We start from the raw sequence: 17,232 nt of genomic DNA, 5'->3' as shown, positions 1-17,232 counted from the left end.
TTAGTAAGACCCTTTTCTGAACTGTGTCCTAGAACTGGCTGATGGGAAAAAATCTTTTTCTTTTATTTTCTAAAGGTGGATCCAGTTAATGTTTATCAAAAAAATATTTGTGCTAATGCAGCTGAAGGAATAGCACACCATGGCATGACAGGGCAGGAGTAACTTAAATTGCTGTTGCCACCATACTGATCATAAAGCAAGCCTCTGATGTGAGAGATTTAATCCTCTTGAAGACAGTATTGTCATGAAATAACATTCTGCCTATCAGAGTTCTCTACAGGCTTAGCCCAAATAAACTGCAGCCATGTCTTTGGACACGGAGATGGTCGTCTTTGGGGAAGCAGCTGCGTATCTCCGAAAGTCAGAAGAGGAAAGAATCGAGGCCCAAAACAAACCTTTTCATGCCAAGTCATCCATCTCTGTGGTGTGTCCTAAGGAATCTAATTCACCATCTCTGTGGTGGTGAATGGAGTTTACTCCGGTTGGCGGCTGGTCACAAGCGGTGTTCCCCAGGGCTCGGTGTTGGGGCCAGTTCTGTTTAACATCTTTATCAATGATCTGGACGAAGGGATCGAGTGCACTCTCAGTAAGTTTGCAGACGACACCAAGTTGTGTGGGAGTGTTGATCTGCTGGAGGGTAGGCAGGCTCTGCAGAGGGACCTGGACAGGCTGGATCGATGGGCTGGGGTGAATTGTATGAGGTTTAACAAGGCCAAGTGCAAGGTCCTGCACTTGGGCCACAGCAACCCCATGCAACGCTACAGGCTTGGGGAAGAGTGGCTGGAAAGCTGCCTGGCAGAGAAGGACCTGGGGGTGTTTGTTGACAGCCGCCTGAATATGAGCCAGCAGTGTGCCCAGGCGGCCAAGAAGGCCAATGGCATCCAGGCCTGTATCAAAAATAGCGTGGCCAGCAGGACTAGGGAAGTGATTGTGCCCCTGTACTCGGCACTGGTGAGGCCGCACCTCGAATACTGTGTTCAGTTTTGGGCCCCCCACTACAAGAGGGATATTGAGGTACTGGAGCGTGTACAGAGAAGGGCAACAAAGCTGGTGAAGGGTCTGGAGCAGAAGTCTTATGAGGAGCGGCTGAGGGAGCTGGGACTGTTTAGCCTGGAGAAAAGGAGGCTGAGGGGAGACCTCATCGCTCTCTACAACTACCTGAAAGGAGGTTGTAGAGAGGTGGGGGTCGGTCTCTTCTCCCAGGTAACAAGTGATAGGACAAGAGGAAATGGCCTCAAGTTGCGCCAGGGGAGGTTTAGACTGGATATTAGGAAATTTTTCTTCACCGAGAGGGTTATCAAGCATTGGAACAGACTGCCCAGGGAAGTGGTTGAGTTGCCATCCCTGGAGGTATTTAAAGGACGTTTGGATGAGGTACTTAGAGACATGGTGTAGTGGTGGTTTTTGGCAGTGTTAGGTTTATGGTTGGACTCGATGATCTTAAAGGTCTTTTCCAACCTATATGATTCTGTGATTCTGTGATTCTGTGAATCCTTTGTGAAAGGAACAATCCAGAGCAAAGAATCAGGGAAGGTCACTGTTCAGACTGAAGGTGGAGAGGTGAGAGAAAAACCAGGCTGAAGGACACCATTTGATTCTCAGTGTCAGCTCTTAGCTGACATACATGCATCTCTCTTTGCCAGATTCTGACTGTGAAGGATGATCAAATCTTCTCCATGAACCCTCCCAAGTATGATAAAATTGAGGACATGGCCATGATGACCCACCTCCACGAACCCGCTGTGCTGTACAACCTCAAAGAGCGTTATGCAGCCTGGATGATCTACGTAAGTACCAGCAGCAGTCTTCCTTTGGGCAGCTGGGAGGAACTGCTCTGCCAGGCTAAGTGGAAGCCAACGTGCTGTCTCCCTTCCTCGCAGACCTACTCGGGTCTCTTCTGCGTCACTGTCAACCCCTACAAGTGGCTGCCGGTGTACAACCCGGAGGTGGTGTTGGCCTACCGAGGCAAGAAGCGCCAGGAGGCCCCTCCACACATCTTCTCCATCTCTGACAATGCCTATCAGTTCATGCTGACTGGTGAGTGGCTCTGTCTGTCTCAGAGGGATTGTACCACGAAATTCTCTGAAGGGATACTCTATCGCAGTAATATGAAGAGACTTTTTCAAAGCTTTCATAGTTCTGATGCAGACATACTATTGTACATTTTACTATCTTCACACCATTGTTCCCACTGTTTTAAACAAAAGACACCCCTGCACTCAGTGAGGTGTTGTGGAGGTTTGTTTGTTTGTTTTGTAAGTCAAGCTGACAGCATGGAGTTGAAAACATTAAACTTACCTGACTACGGTTCGTTCTTTCTGTGTTGTTCATTGAGTTTTAAGTACCTTATTTCTGCCTCTTTCACAGATCGTGAGAACCAGTCCATCCTGATCACGTATGTGAGATTATTCTGAAATATGGAGATTATTCTGGGAGTTATTAAAAAACACTTGAAAGCCAATGCAGTCACCCGTCAAAGCCAGCATGGGTTCATGAAGGGAAAGTCATGCCTTACTAACTTAATATCCTTTTATGACAACCTTACCCACCTCGTGGATGAAGGGAAGGCAATGGATGTGTTTTGGGGGGATTTTAGCAAAGCTTTTGATACTGTTTCTCACAGTATCCTTCTGGACAAAATATCCAGCATACATCTAGACATGTACACAATATGATGGTTGAAGGATCGGACTCAAACGGCTGTAGTAAATGTGGTAACGTCTGGCTGGCGGCCAGTCACTGGTGGTGTTCCTCAGGGCTCAATTTTATGTCAAATTCTCTTCAGTGTTTTGATCAATGACCTGAAAATGGGAGTTAAGCTCACACTAAGTTACATTTGCCAACGATATTAAATTAGGAGGAACCATTACCTTGAGTGCTGAGAGGTCTTACAGAGAGGTCTTGATAGATTAGAGTGCTGCGCAATTGCCAACCACATGAAATTTAACATGGACAAATGCTGGATTCTGCACCTGGGACAGTATAATCCTTGATGTACATATAGATTGGGGGACAATAGGCTGGAGTGCAGCCCTGCAGAAAAGGATCTGGAGGTTTTGGTTGATGAGTCAATAATGTATCCTGGTGGCCAAAAGGGCCAACTGTATCCTGGGATGCATTAAGTACAGTATAGCTAACTGGTCAAAAGAAGTGATTGTACCACTATACTCAGCATTGGTGCAGCCTCACCCAGAGTACTGTGTGCAGTTTTGGGCTCCACAATATAAAAAGGATATAAAAATATTTGAATGTGTCCAAAGGAAGGCATAAAAGATGGTGAAAGGACTAGAGGGCATGACTTATGAGGAACAGCTGAGGATACTAGGTTTGTTTAGTTTAGAGAAGAGGAGACGGAGGGGTGACCTCATTGCTGTCTACAACTTCCTGATGAGGGGGAGTGGAGAGTGAGGTGCTGATCTCTTCTCTCTGGTGTATGGTGATAGGATGTGGGGGAATGGCTTAAAGCTGTGTCGGGGGAAGTTCAGATTGGGTATTAGGAAAAAGTTCTTCACTGACAGGGTGGTCAAGCATCAAAACAAGCTCCCCAGGGAAGCGATCATGTCCCCAAGCCTGTCAGTGTTCAAGAAGCATTTGGACAATGCTCTTTTAGATATATGGTTTAACTTCTAGGTTGCCCTGTGTGGAGACAGGATTTGGACTCGATGATCCTTGTGAGTCCCTTTCAAATCAGGATATTCTATGATTCAATGACATTTATAAACTAGCCTTCAGAGAATTTTTGTTTCGAAATAATTTTATCAAAACCTGTGCATCATCCAATAATTGGTTCTTCTCTCTCTTTCTGTTATCAGTTGCTGACAAGGCCGCCTACCTGATGGGTCTGAACTCAGCTGAGCTGCTCAAGGCCCTGTGCTACCCTCGAGTCAAGGCTGGGAATGAATATGTGACCAAGGGTCAAACCGTGCAGCAGGTAACAACCAGTTGGTGATGGGAACTTCTGGCCTGAATTAACATAATGAGCATTCTCTTCAGATCTGCATGGTAATTTTCTTTCTTTCCTCCTGGTATAGGTGCACAATTCAGTGTTGTCTGTGAGGCAAAGGCTGTCTGTGAGAAGATGTTCTTGTGGATGGTTGTTCGTATCAATCAATAGCTGGATACCAAGCAGCCCAGACAGTACTTCATTGGTGGCCTGGAAATTTACCAGGGAAGCTCCAAAGGTGGGCTTCTCATTGCAGGTGCGGGAGCTGGAAGAGGAGGTTGATGCTGAGCAGAAGCGCAGCGCTGAAGCCGTGAAGGATGTGTGCAAGTACGAGAGGAGGGTAAAAGAGCTGACCTACCAGGTAAAGCCTCCTTGGGCTGACACACTCTCGTCCCAGGAAACCAAAACTTTTTCACATGAACTCCAAGGGGAAATGTAATTTTGTGATGTGAGGAAAACAATTCACTCTGCTGCTTACCAACCACTCGAGTCTGAGGAAGATCAGAATAGTCTCAGACTGCAAGATCTGGTGGACAAGCTGCAAATAAAGGTGAAATCCTACAAGAGACAAGCTGAGGAGGCTGTGAGTATCACTCTGCGTGGTGGTAAAGACACTTTCAAAGGGGGAACTTGGGCATTGAGGAAGTGATTTTGAGCATTTATGAGTTGTTTTTTTCTTTTTATCAAGATACGTTTCAGGTTTGATAATGTATCCTCGGGACTGATTAGGAATTCACAGAATTCTAAGCAAACAGTTATATTTGAAAATATGAGGACTATATCAGATTATAAATTAACTTATTTTCAAATGTAAATAATCCTCAGTTCTCCCTCACATGAACACAGAAATTAAGTAATTCCTTATAAGCGATCTGACTAATATAATATTTTTAAATTGTTTTGGGTGTTTTTTTAAAGACAATGGGTTTATTTGGTATTTCTGTTCCCTGCCAATAGAAATGTGGTTTTGATAAGTATGTTAGATTTATGGGAGTTACACATAATGTGGAAAGGTACCACTGAGAAAAAGTAGACTGAATTCTTAGAAAGCTGCTGTGCTTCTATTTATACCATTTCTAGGGAATGTGAGTGACCAGGGTGTGCAAACAGCAATTTAGCATTTCATGCTGCATTTAATGCAGATGGGGGCCCCAGAGGTGCTGCTCAAGATTGTTGGTGCCTCCTAGAAATGGTCCAGAAATGATGGCAACATGCTACAGATCAGTTCCCAGCAACAGGTGGAGCGATCATCCCAGCACTTCAGAGTTCTCAGTCAAAACAGAGTTCCTAAGGAAAAATGGATTTGTCTCGCTGGAGTGCACAGTTTTTCTTCCTGAGGACTGAGCTGATACATTCTGGTCCAGGTGATGAATTGTCAAGTGAAGGAACCACAGGAGGAGGTGAGCAGGATGTGTTGTTTCTCGAATGCCAAACGGGAGATCAGCAGGTCCTCAGAGAGACCCTGGAGGTGCAAGAGCTCAAATCCTGCATTACATGGAAGGACAGGTTACCTGAGGCTACACTTGATGGAGACTTCCAAGAAACTGTAAGATTTTGACATCTGTCATCAGATGCACATTCACCACTTACAGATGTACACTTACAGACTAGATACAGGGTCTGGTGACGAGTGAGATATGCTTCTTCAGAGGAGGCATCTGGGCCAGGTTAGCCTGACCCCTGCTTCCACTAAGTGGCAGTAAAAGTGGTTGGACACTACTTTCTAAATAGGGTGGAGGAACTCATCTGCCAACCAGATGTGCTTTCTGAGGAAGTTTGCTACTTGCCAAGGGCTCTAATCCAGGATGTTGTGGAGGGACTAACAAATCTTGGCTAGCCATCAGATTAACCATTGTTTCTCCTAGGCATGTGGGTCCTGCTTTGAGAAGGAAGCAGGACTAGGTACACTGCTGAGATCTCTTTCATCGTGAGTTAATAAGTGTTTCTGATACTCAGGGATACTGCCCAGAGATTACAGAGCTCTGGGGACTACAGTGAAGGGCATGGGAGCTCAAGTGTTGTCCTCCCTGATTCTGCTGATCCAGGGGACTGCTTGGGTATGAAAAGATGCATTCTTCAGGTCAACAGCTGGTTATGTGGCTGGTGTCACAGGCAAGGCTTTGGCTTTTATTCCTTTTTGTGAGCAACAAGAACTTCTGGGGAGTAGTGGATTTATCTGAAGAGATAAGGTAAGAGCGTATTTGCCAGCGTGCTTGCTGATTGAGTGAGGAGGGCTTTAAACTAGTTTTTTTGGGGGATGGTAACAAAATTCCCCAAATAAAAAGACAAATGGGTGCAGGGAGGGAGTGTCTGGGGGACAGCATGACAGGGAACGTTCTCACATATCCTCTGAGAAAGCAGCATGACAGGAAAACCATCTCGTGTCTGTAGACAAACTCATACAACATGGGGAACATGCAGGAGGAATTAGAAGTCTGTGTGCAGTCACTGCAGAGCTAAGACCTCCCTGAGATCACAGACACAGTGTGCTAGCTCTTATGACTGGAGTGCTGTGTTTTTAAGGATCACCTCTACAGAGCACAGGAATGTGCAGGAAGTCAAGCAGTTTTGGCAGGAGGCTATATATTCTGAATAGAGAATTCCACCCCTTTTTCTATACCATCTACGTCATGCCCAGGTCCTACACTTTCCAATACTTTCCAATTAATCACCACCACTTTTCCTGTCTTTTGATATATACACACAGATACCATTCCCTTAGTCTATGGGCCATCCCTCTAAAGCATCTGTTGAGTTCATTTAGACTTTGGGCTCCATCTGTCATAACAGTCCTTCAGGCCAGGCGACATGGTGTGTAGTGTTAGATTGTTGCATGCTGAAGCCAGTTCTGGTTCCATCACCGCTGCGCTTGTCCGGGTCTATCATCGCTGCACTTTGCTCAGTTTCATCAAAGTTCATTCTTCATTAATCTAGGTGATTCTTATTGTAATACCATTGATATGGTATACAGCCACCATAGAAGTGATGATACACAATATTATATAGCAATTAACATCATACAATTTAATTCATTGGCTATTCTCACCCAAAATCAAATCCCCTTGAGGTACACATCGGACTTCCCCATCCTCCCGCATCACCCAGCAAGTGCACCTAGGACCTTGAGCAAAAGCAATCCCACAAATGGCTTTGCCTTTGCCCGAGGCAGGAATAACCCAGACTGTCTTCTCAACATATTTTTTACATGCGCTAAGGGGACTTTATTCCCTTCTATAGTATGTAAGAGTTTTGACTGGGCAGGGCCAGCTCGATTGGCAGATCCCCTAGTGTTGACTAACCAGATGACTTTTGCTAAATGTGTATCCCAATGTTTGAATGTTCCACCACCTATTGCTCTCAGGGTAGTCTTTAAGAGTCCATTGTATCGTTTGATTTTTCCCAGAGGCTGGTGCATGATAGGGGATGTGATATACTCACTCAATGCTGTGCTCTTTGGCCCAGGTGTCTATGAGGTTGTTTTGGAAATGAATCCCGTTGTCTCGCTCAATTCTTTCTGGGGTGCCATGTTGCCATCGGACTTGCTTTTCAAGGCCCAGGATAGTGTTCTGGGCAGCAGCATGGGGCACAGGATATGTTTCCAGCCATCCGGTGGTTGCTTCCACCATTGTAAGCACATGGCACTTGCCTTGGCAGGTTTGTGGTAGTGTGATATAATCAATCTGCCAGGCCTCCCCATATTTATATTTCAGCCATCGTCCTCCATACCACAGAGGCTTTAACTGCTTGGCTTGCTTGATTGCAGCGCATGTCTCACATGCATGGATAACCTGTGCAGTAGCGTTCATGGTCAAATCCACCCCTCGATCGCAAGCCCATCTATGTTCCGTCTTGTCCTTGATGGCCTGAGATGTCATGGGCCCACCACGCTATAAATAGTTCACCCTTATGTTGCCAGTCCAGATCCACCTGAGCCACTTCATTTTAGCAGCCTGATCCACCTGCTGGTTGTTTTGGTGTTCTTCAGTGGCCTGACTCTTGGGTACATGAGCATCTACGTGACGTACTTTTACAACCAGGTTCTCTACCTGGGCAGCAATAGCTTGCCACAATGCAACAGCCCAGATGAGTTTACCTCCGCGCTGCCAGTTGCTCTGCTTCCATTGCTGCAACCACCCCCACAGGGCATTTGCCACCATCCATAGAATCATAGAATGCAATCATAGAATGCTTTGGATTGGAAAGGACCTTTACAGGTCATCCAGTCCAACCCCCCCTGCAAGAGCAGGGACATCTTTAACTAGATTAGGTTGCTCAGAGTCCCATCCAACCTGACCTTGAATGTTTCCAGGGATGGGGCCTCCACTCTGGGCAACCTGTGCCAGTGCTTCACCACCCTCATTGTAAAAAATTTCTTTCTTAAATCCAGTCTAAATCTGCCCTCCCTTAGTTTAAAACCATTGCTCCTTGTCCTGTCGCAACAAGCCTTGCTAAAAAGCCTGTCCCTGTCTTTCCTACAGGCCCCCTTTAAGTACTGGAAGGCTGCTAGAAGGTCTCCCTGCAGCCTTCTCTTCTCCAGGCTGAACAACCCCAACTCTCTCAGCCTGTCCTCGTAGGAGAGGTGCTCCAGCCCTCAGATCATTTTTGTGGCCCTCCTCTGGACCCGCTCCAACAGCTCCATGTCCTTCTTGTGCTGAGGGCTCCAGAGCTGGATGCAGTACTCCAGGTGAGGTCTCACCAGAGCAGAGTAGAGGGGCAGAATCACCTCCCTCGAACTGCTGGCCACGCTTCTTTGGATGCAGCCCAGGATACGGTTGGCCTTCTGGGCTGGGAGCACACATTGTCGGCTCATGTCCAGCTTTTCATCCATCAGTACCCTCAAGCCCTTTTCCACAGGGCTGCTCTTGATCTCATCGTCCCCCAGCCTGTATTGAAACCGAGGATTGCCCCGACCCAGGTGTAAGACCCTGCACTTGGCCTTGTTGAACCTCATGAGGTTCACACAGGCCCACTTCTCCAGCTTGTCCAGGTCCCTCTGGATGACATCCCGTCCTTCTGGTGTGTCACTGCACCACTCAGCTTGGTGTCATGTGCAAACTTGCTGAGGGTGCACTTGATCTCGCTGTCAATGTCATTGATGAAAATATTGAACAGCACTGGTCCCAGTACGGACCCCTGAGGGACACTACTTGTCACTGATCTCCATCTGGACATTGAGCTGTTGACCACTACCCTCCATGAGTCAGTATAGAGATAAAGTACTGGCCATTTTTCTCGTTCAGCAAGATCTAGAGCCAGCTGGATAGCTTTCACCTCTGCAAACTGACACGATTCACCTTCTCCTTCAGCAGTTTCCTGCGACTTGTTGTATAGGACTCCATACAGCAGCCTTCCACCTCCGATGCTTTCCCACAAGACAACTGGAACAAGGCATATTGCTTCTCATTTTCTGGCAGTTGATTATACAGTGGGGCCTCTTCAGCATGTGTCACCTCCTCCTCTGGTGATATTCCAAAAGCTTTGCCTTCTGGCCAGTCCATGATCACTTCCAAGATTCCTGGGAGACTGGGGTTTCCTATTCAAGCCCATTGTGTGATCAGTGCAACCTATTTACTCCACGTAGCATCAGTTGCATGATGTGTAGAGGGGATCCTCCCTTTGAACATCCAGCCCAGCACCAGCAACTTCTAATTCTCTCCCCCATCCCTCCCCCCTGGTGAGATGGGGGAGAGAATCGGAAGAGAAAAAGTAAGAAAACTCGTAGTTTGAGATATGAACAGTTTAATAATTGGGGAAAAACCCCATAATAATAAATTGTACTGAAAAGGAAAACAAGAAGAGAGTGAGAGACAAACAAAACCTAGGAAAAAACAAATGATACAACCGCTCACCACCCACCGACAGACGCCCAGCCAGTCCCCAAGCAGCGATAGCTACCCCCCCGGCCAACTCCCCCAAGTTTATATACTGAGCATGACGTCATATGGCATGGAACAGCCCTTTGGCCAGTTCGGATCAACTATCTTGGGTGTGCCCCCTCCCAGTTTCTTGTGCGCCCGGTAGAGCACGGGAAGCTGAAAAGTCCTTGACTAGTGTAAACATTTATTAGCAACAACTAAAACATCAGTGTGTTATCAATATTAGTCTCATACTAAATCCAAAATACAGCACTATACCAGCTACTAGGAAGAAAATTAACTCCATCAAACTTTTAGTGAATTTTCTAGATAAGAAACCAGAAAGATGGAGAAGATCTGTATTAAGAACCTAGATAGGCACTGGAAAGTGGGAAGAGAGGCTATGGGCCTTCCCCTTCTTTCAGGAATTCCAAGGCTACAGGTAGAGGAAAATGGAAGTGTCAGCCTTTCCATTTTCACAGCTCCCTCTCCCCCTACAGGAGGAGCAGTCCATTGTCAATCTCATCAAGTTCCACAAGTTCCACCATGACCTGGAGGAAGCTGAAGAGCGGGCTGACATTGCAGAGTCACAGGTCAACAAGCTCTGAGGGAAGAGCCATGAGATTTATTGGAAAAACGAAGGAGAAGAATGGGGATCTAGAAAGTTGTAAAGTGACTAGGGAATGCACAGAATGTGAAGCTCCCTAACTGTTTTCCGAAACTGTAGTTTGTTCCTTTAGAAATTTGTAGAAAATAAAGATTGTAGACATCTTGGTATAGTAAGCATTTCAAATTACTTCTCTTTTTTCTTCTGCAATCTCATCAATCATTTCTAAATCCTTCACTTTCTCTGTTGTCTATTGTATACCTGCATTATGATGTATCCTTATATATGATAATGGAAAATGATTAAATATATAAGTACATATGCATATGTTTATATATATTCCATTATATACACATTTTTATATATATATTCCATATGCTGCAATACATGACCGACAACAGAAAGTAGTGTTAATGAAGCATCAAGTGGGGAGATTACTGTTTGACACTTGAGTGATTGTGAAAGTGCCTTAGCCTAAGCAGGTTTTCTGCAGTATGGTTTTTATGCTGTCTTCAATTTCTCCATTTCTTTCAGGGCCATATCAAGTAATGTTACACTGACATCTTGTATTGTTAGTAGTTTTAACATTTCAGGAGAAGAACTGTTTGTGGGATGAAGGTTTCAATTTTGTTGGAGATCTCCTCAGTGGGAGGAAGGTAGGTTTTTATTAGACTATTTTTATTTCATTATATTTAGATCAAGCTAAGCAGTGCAGATTAAAGAAGTTTCCTGTGCTAGTACTTAGCATATTACACTATGGCATATCAGGGGATCCTTTGCAGCCATTCGAGGTGCTCCTCCTAGTCTGTCGCGTCCTTTCTGAGACAAAATCACCAAACCTGCCTTTAGTAGTCAAGATGTGAACAGGTCATGGATACACACTGCGGGATACTACGGTTGGACTCGATGATCTTAAAGGTCTTTTCCAACCTATACGATTCTGTGATTCTGTGATACTAATGGCCTGTGCTATGTGCCATATGAAGGCACAAGTAAGATGAACTCCTGCCAGCCATAGCTTGGGGCACAACTACCTAAAACCTTTTCATAATGAGCTGCCACAAAACCCCGAAAGGCTTCTAAAGTAAAAAGTCAGGCTTAGCAGCATATCACCTGGTTGCTTGTACATTCTTAAACAGAAAAACAGACCAGAGAAGACATAGAAACAAACAAAAGCTTATCAACAACTGGCAACCTGCCCAGAGTCCTTGCATCCAAATTGGCTTTAGTTAATTTTTATGTCTCTCTTCAGAACAGCAAGGTCCACCCAGTCCCACCAGGGTCCAGGAGGTTGCTCTTTCCTGCATTCCTGCATCAGGCTAGCTGCTGTTCCTGGCCATTGAAGTATCCAGTGAGCTTCAGGCTTCTGGCACTGTGCTGTGCCTCCATTACCTGCTACACCCTGACCAGGCATGGTGCTGCTTGAGAACAGGAGCATCTCAGTCCTCCAAGCCTGTTGCTGTGCTTAAAGAAACATAACATATGTACTAATATCAACTGAATTAAACATCATCTAATAAAGGATGTTTTATAGACATAGTAACAGCCTTTCCTGATATAAACTGACATATCTGAGAAATGTGAATAACATATGCCGAACAGCCTTACTTCAGTCTTTCTTCAGGATCCTGAAGAAAGCTTTGTGTAATCTACATTGGAGCTCAGCTTTAAAACCAGTTTAATGTATGTAGATAACATTGGAGCTCAGCTTTAAAACCAGTTTAATGCATGTAGATAGTGTAAGGAAAGTTCATCAGCCCAAATTAAGGGTAAAGACCTTTATTTTAATGCATTGGGGATCTTCAGAGTAAAGGTTAGTGCACATATGTTTGCTACTGAGAAAATAATCCTTTATCAGAAAGCAATTCACACACAGTTGGCATTCAGTTAAGGCAGGATAAGTGGGGGAAAGCATACTTAAAATATCTGAGACAAACGAGTAGGCAGCTATATTGATTTTGGCAGAAAAAATTCTCCAACCTGGCAACAATAGTATGTTTATATCTTTATAATAAGTGTTTTCCTGCATGTGTGTGATATATTAATCAACTGTATTCTAGACCTACTGAGATTGGTTTACAATGTGACTAGATATGGGATGATAATAATAAATGTGATTTACAATGGGCCATGGCTTTGGCCAAAGCAAGCGGACACATAAATTACACAGTGTGTGTTTATATGTGGTTAAAGGAGGTGTGTTGACTACAAGGTATAATTTATATAGTTATGATTTGGCCTTCCATTGAGATGATCTGCCTACATATCTCTTTGAGTAGATATGACTTATAAGATGTATGTCTCTGTCAGGAGACAAAATTAATGTTTCTACCTTAGTTTCTTACAGTTGTAGGTTAAACTGGAGGTGAGAACTGGATCTTGTGGGACTGTGAGCAGGATCTGGTAGCAGACGTGCTGTTTGCCTTTTCTACATTTCCCCTCTGGAACTCTGTAGATTGCTTTAGGGCATGCCTGTGCCAGCTTTCTCAAGTAGAACAGCAGTGTCATGTTTGGCAGTGCTGACACTGTGGAGGAGTATGAGAATGGATGTTTCTGCATCCATCTACTGGCAGCCAGGCACCATCCATCAGTGTCACTAAAGAGCTGTTTTCATTCTACCAGCAAGACCGTGCTGGTTTTAGAATAATGATCTTGGTTCGAATAGCTTTTGGCTGGCCTTTTCTGCCTTCTCCACGAGTCAGAAATGGGAAGTTTGATACTAAATAGCAGTTGGCTAGAGCAGTATTTCCTGTGTGGATCCGAAGTTGCCTCCTATGGAAATACTGGAGTATTCTCTCTTCATATGATTAGGGGGGTTTGTTAATTCTTAAGAAAAAAGTAAAATATTGCTTAGAGGATAGGAGGCCAGGGGTGGAGGACTTTCACTTTCAGATGTCAAATGAGACAGTCAAAGAAGCAGAGCATAGTAAAATTAATAGTACATCCATCATTTCTTCTTAGATCCGTTACGTTATTAGATAATTCCTATTAGTCCTGGGAGGTGAAACTAAATATGAGATGTCAGACTCAGGTGATGATATACTGTAAATATAATCTTTGAACCAATGTGCTGGAATCTGAGCTTTTTCCCTCATTTCCCTGGTAAATTGGTTTGAACGGTCCATGAAGAAAGTTTAACTGTAAAGAATCATTTCCACTCATACCTGATTTACTGGTGCTGTAATGACTCTCTAATTGGCTGTTGTTAATTTATTAAGAGAATGGGCTATAAAGTGTGGCAGTTCATCTGGCCTTAGATATCTGTCTCAAGTTTTCTCTCCTTTGACTGTGCAAGGAGACTATGTTAAAGACAGACTCAGAAATCTGAATTTTAGATACTGGAAGCTCAAAGTGAATCCAATCCCAAACTCCTTCCAGATGCATCCAAAGAGGAAGTTTGGGAACTTGATAACTTGCCAAGATCAGAGTGCATTAACCTTGGAGGGTGGTTTCCCAGGAGAGCTAACAGCTTCAAAACTGCTTGGTCTGTTGTATAACTTAAATTTTCATTCCACCTCAGTACATAAAGTATGGAAAAAAAACCCATCAGTGTTTTAGAAAGGTTTCAAGAATAATTTTAAGGAACTCAAATCTGAAGAAACTGTAGCCAAGAGTATAATTACTGAACACGCAGTAAAATATCCATCAGAGGTCTTTGGAGGCACCAGGAAGTACAACGTATAGTTATTCTCAGTATAGTATTGCTATTCATTCCCAGGTGATTAGTCTTATTAACAAATGCATGCTCAAACAATACTTTGTCTTCCCTCCTGTGGGTCACTGGTGGATCTGGCTACCTGTCTGAGGGAATGTCTAGCTTATGGAGCTAAATCAACAGGGAAATGCAAAGACCAATTACCTTTCCACCAATAGACAGAGCTTAAGGTAGGTGCAAAGACTCCTGTTTGAGCTCCTGTGTCATCTAACTACTCTCTGGCATCCTCAGCAATCTGTCACACTGTGTGGAAAGAGTACTTTTCTGAACAGCTCAGCCACTTGCTGCTCCAAACCAAGGCTAAACTGAAAGCAGTTAGGTCCAACCTAGAAGTGGCAGCTAAAATCAGAACTACTTCCTGAATTAGCTGTTAGAAAACAGTTCCTGTGAGCTGTCCTCTGTTCATGCCTGTTCTCTGAGATCTATGACCCCCATTGTCACCCAGCAGCAGGTCCTTTGGCTTTTCTCCACACTCAGATTCCTTCCAGCTCTTTCACAGGAGACTTTTACAGGACCACATGGTTTGTTTCTCTGCTCAACTCGACATTCAGACCCTTCATGATCATCCTCAGTCCTTTTCGTTTTGCATTCCCTTTGGTTTTCTTTGCATGCCCTTTGTAAATGGGTGTCCATGCTGAGTAAAAATCTGGTGATGGAAGAGAATCATATTTCCTTGATAATTACATCATCTGGTGCCCAAAATCTTCTGGTATCCAGTGGTGTCTTGACTGGATGTGTCCGTCTGTCTGATGAGAACACCTTACCTAGGTTTATGCCTCACTTTTGTGTTCAAGACTGAAATGAAAAAGAAATGTCAGGTTAGGATGGCTTTGGTGCTTTGCCAGCTACTTTATCTCAGTTGGTTATGTTCATGGTCCCACTCTGAACTATTATTACGCCTAATTGTGTAACTATAGGGGTAAAATTTGTTAAAAGAAACCTGTTAAGGGAGAATTAAGCTACTGGCCAATCTGAAAAATGCTCAACTTTGTTTTGCTTGTGAAATGAAATTAAACACTTCTGAAGATTTGCCAAAGTCCAGAGACATTAGTGTGATGCACCTGTTCCTCTTTTACTGTCAAATACGGTGTTGAATTTCTTCTGTGATTTATTAACATGTCATGTCACATGGACTACTGCTGATCCAGCATGAACTCTTGCTATGGAGCATGAACTGTGCCAATAAGAACCAGTGTTTGTAGGAAGTCATGCTCCACTCTTTTACTCACACTTTAAATGTATCAGATCGTCTGACTCCTTCTCTCCAGTGTCTTTTTTTGTTTCAGCATTTCTTAACTGTTTGATCTAGATGGATCATTTTAACCCTCATAATATCTTGTGATTATACACTGAATTAAGAAAATGTTTAGGACCACATTGCTACATAGTTTAATATAGCTAACATCCCATCAGCATTGTGTGTGCAAGGGAAGCGGCTGGGATGCTCAACTGTGGCAGAGAATCTCATAGCCAGAGGAAGATCTGTGTACAGGAAAACATGGCAGGGACTTGACGTATTCCTGTGTACTGTTGCTGAGAGCTACAGCAATTTCCTTTGTCACAGAATAGGCAAAGGTTTGTTCTGAGAATATACATCGATGTGGGACCTTGCACAGGGATAAGGACTGCTGTGCCAGGAAATCAGCCTGTTTATGGTTACTCTTTTGGTATATTGATCATTACAGAATTATAACAGCATGATTTTTACCATCAACAAAAAAAGAAATCATGAAAAAATATTTTTGTTACAACATTGAAATGATCTGACTCCATGGAACTTTGAAGATCAGTTTAAGTATTTAATCAAGCAGACAGAGAGTGAAAGGCTATGATTTGTATGCTGGTCTGTTGGATGCTTCCAGGGCAGAGGTCACCTATCCTGAACTGCCATGCTATTCTTGAATATCTTGGCAGTCATGATAGCCAGTAGATTATAACTGCAGCTAAAAGATATGGGATCCAGCTTGTATGTCCCTGGGAGTTGGTTACTGAGCATCCTTTCCTGAGGACAATGTTCTGTAAGGATACCAGTGGATGTCGAGTAAGTCTGTCCTTCCAGCAACCTAGAACACCCTCCAAAGTTGTCAGATTGATCTGAGTCTTAAACCTTTCAGACCAAAATCCAGTTGTAAATGTTTGTATCAGTCTTTCTGCAGGAAAACTATGAACCATGCAAGGGTATGCAGTCACTGACATAGCAGCAAAAACAGACATGCCATTTTGCCTTCCTGAACTCAGCTTCTGACAGTTTAAAATGTCTGGAACAACAGTGTGTCACACTTTCATGGTCCCTCACAGGTGATTTGTATTAAAGTTCTTCACGTATTGACTTTCTTGGCTGTAAAAAAAAAAAAAACTTTATCAGAAAAATAGTGGTGTACTCCAGAGGTCAAAATAAATGCCAATATTCTTTAACATCTTCATTAACAACCTAGATGCTGGAACAGAGTGCACCCTCAGCAAATCTGCAGATGATACAGAACTGGGAGGAGCGGTTGATACACCACATGGTTGTGCTGCTATTCAGGGGGAGTTTGACAAGCTGGAGAAACAGGCTGACATAAGTTCAGCAAATGGAAATGAAAGGTCCTGTACCTGAGGAGGAATAGCCCCATGTACCAGCACAGGTTTGGGGATGACTGGCCGGAAAGCAGAAAAGAACCTGGTAGACACCAAGTTGAATTTCAAGTTGAAAGGCAATGTGCTTTTGTGGCAAAGAAGGCCAACAGCATCCTGGGTTTCATTATGAAAAGCTTTTCCAGCAGGTTGAGAGCGGTGATCCTCTCCTTCTACCCAGCTCTAGTGAGACAACATCTGGAGTGCTGTGTCGAGGTCCAGGCTCCCCAGTACAAGAAAGGGATGGACAACCTTGAGCAATTCCAGTGAAGGATCACAAGGATGTTTAAGGAATTGGGGCATCTGACTATTGAGAGAGGCTGAGTGAGCTGGGATTGTTTAGTTTCAAAAAAAGAAGTTGCAAGGGGATGATGTCAATGTGTGTAAATATCTGATTGGAGGGGAGTAAAGAAGTCAAAGCCAGACTTTTCTCAATGCTATCCAGTGACAGGACAAGAGGCAATGGGCACAAATTGAAATGTAGAAAATTCCACTT

The 17,232-nt window shown here is 44.0% G+C and overlaps 1 pseudogene; it reads left to right on the top strand.

Moving 5' to 3' along the window:
- The first annotated feature begins 304 nt into the window (after positions 1-304).
- On the top strand, positions 305-16,719 carry LOC142417958 (myosin-1B-like; annotated as a pseudogene).
- Positions 16,720-17,232: the final 513 nt, after the last annotated feature.

The sequence above is a fragment of the Mycteria americana genome, chromosome 16, assembly GCF_035582795.1.
Source record: "Mycteria americana isolate JAX WOST 10 ecotype Jacksonville Zoo and Gardens chromosome 16, USCA_MyAme_1.0, whole genome shotgun sequence".
Classification (NCBI taxonomy): domain Eukaryota; kingdom Metazoa; phylum Chordata; class Aves; order Ciconiiformes; family Ciconiidae; genus Mycteria; species Mycteria americana.
Note: the sequence above shows the minus strand (reverse complement) of the source record. Positions and strands in the feature narration are given on the sequence as shown.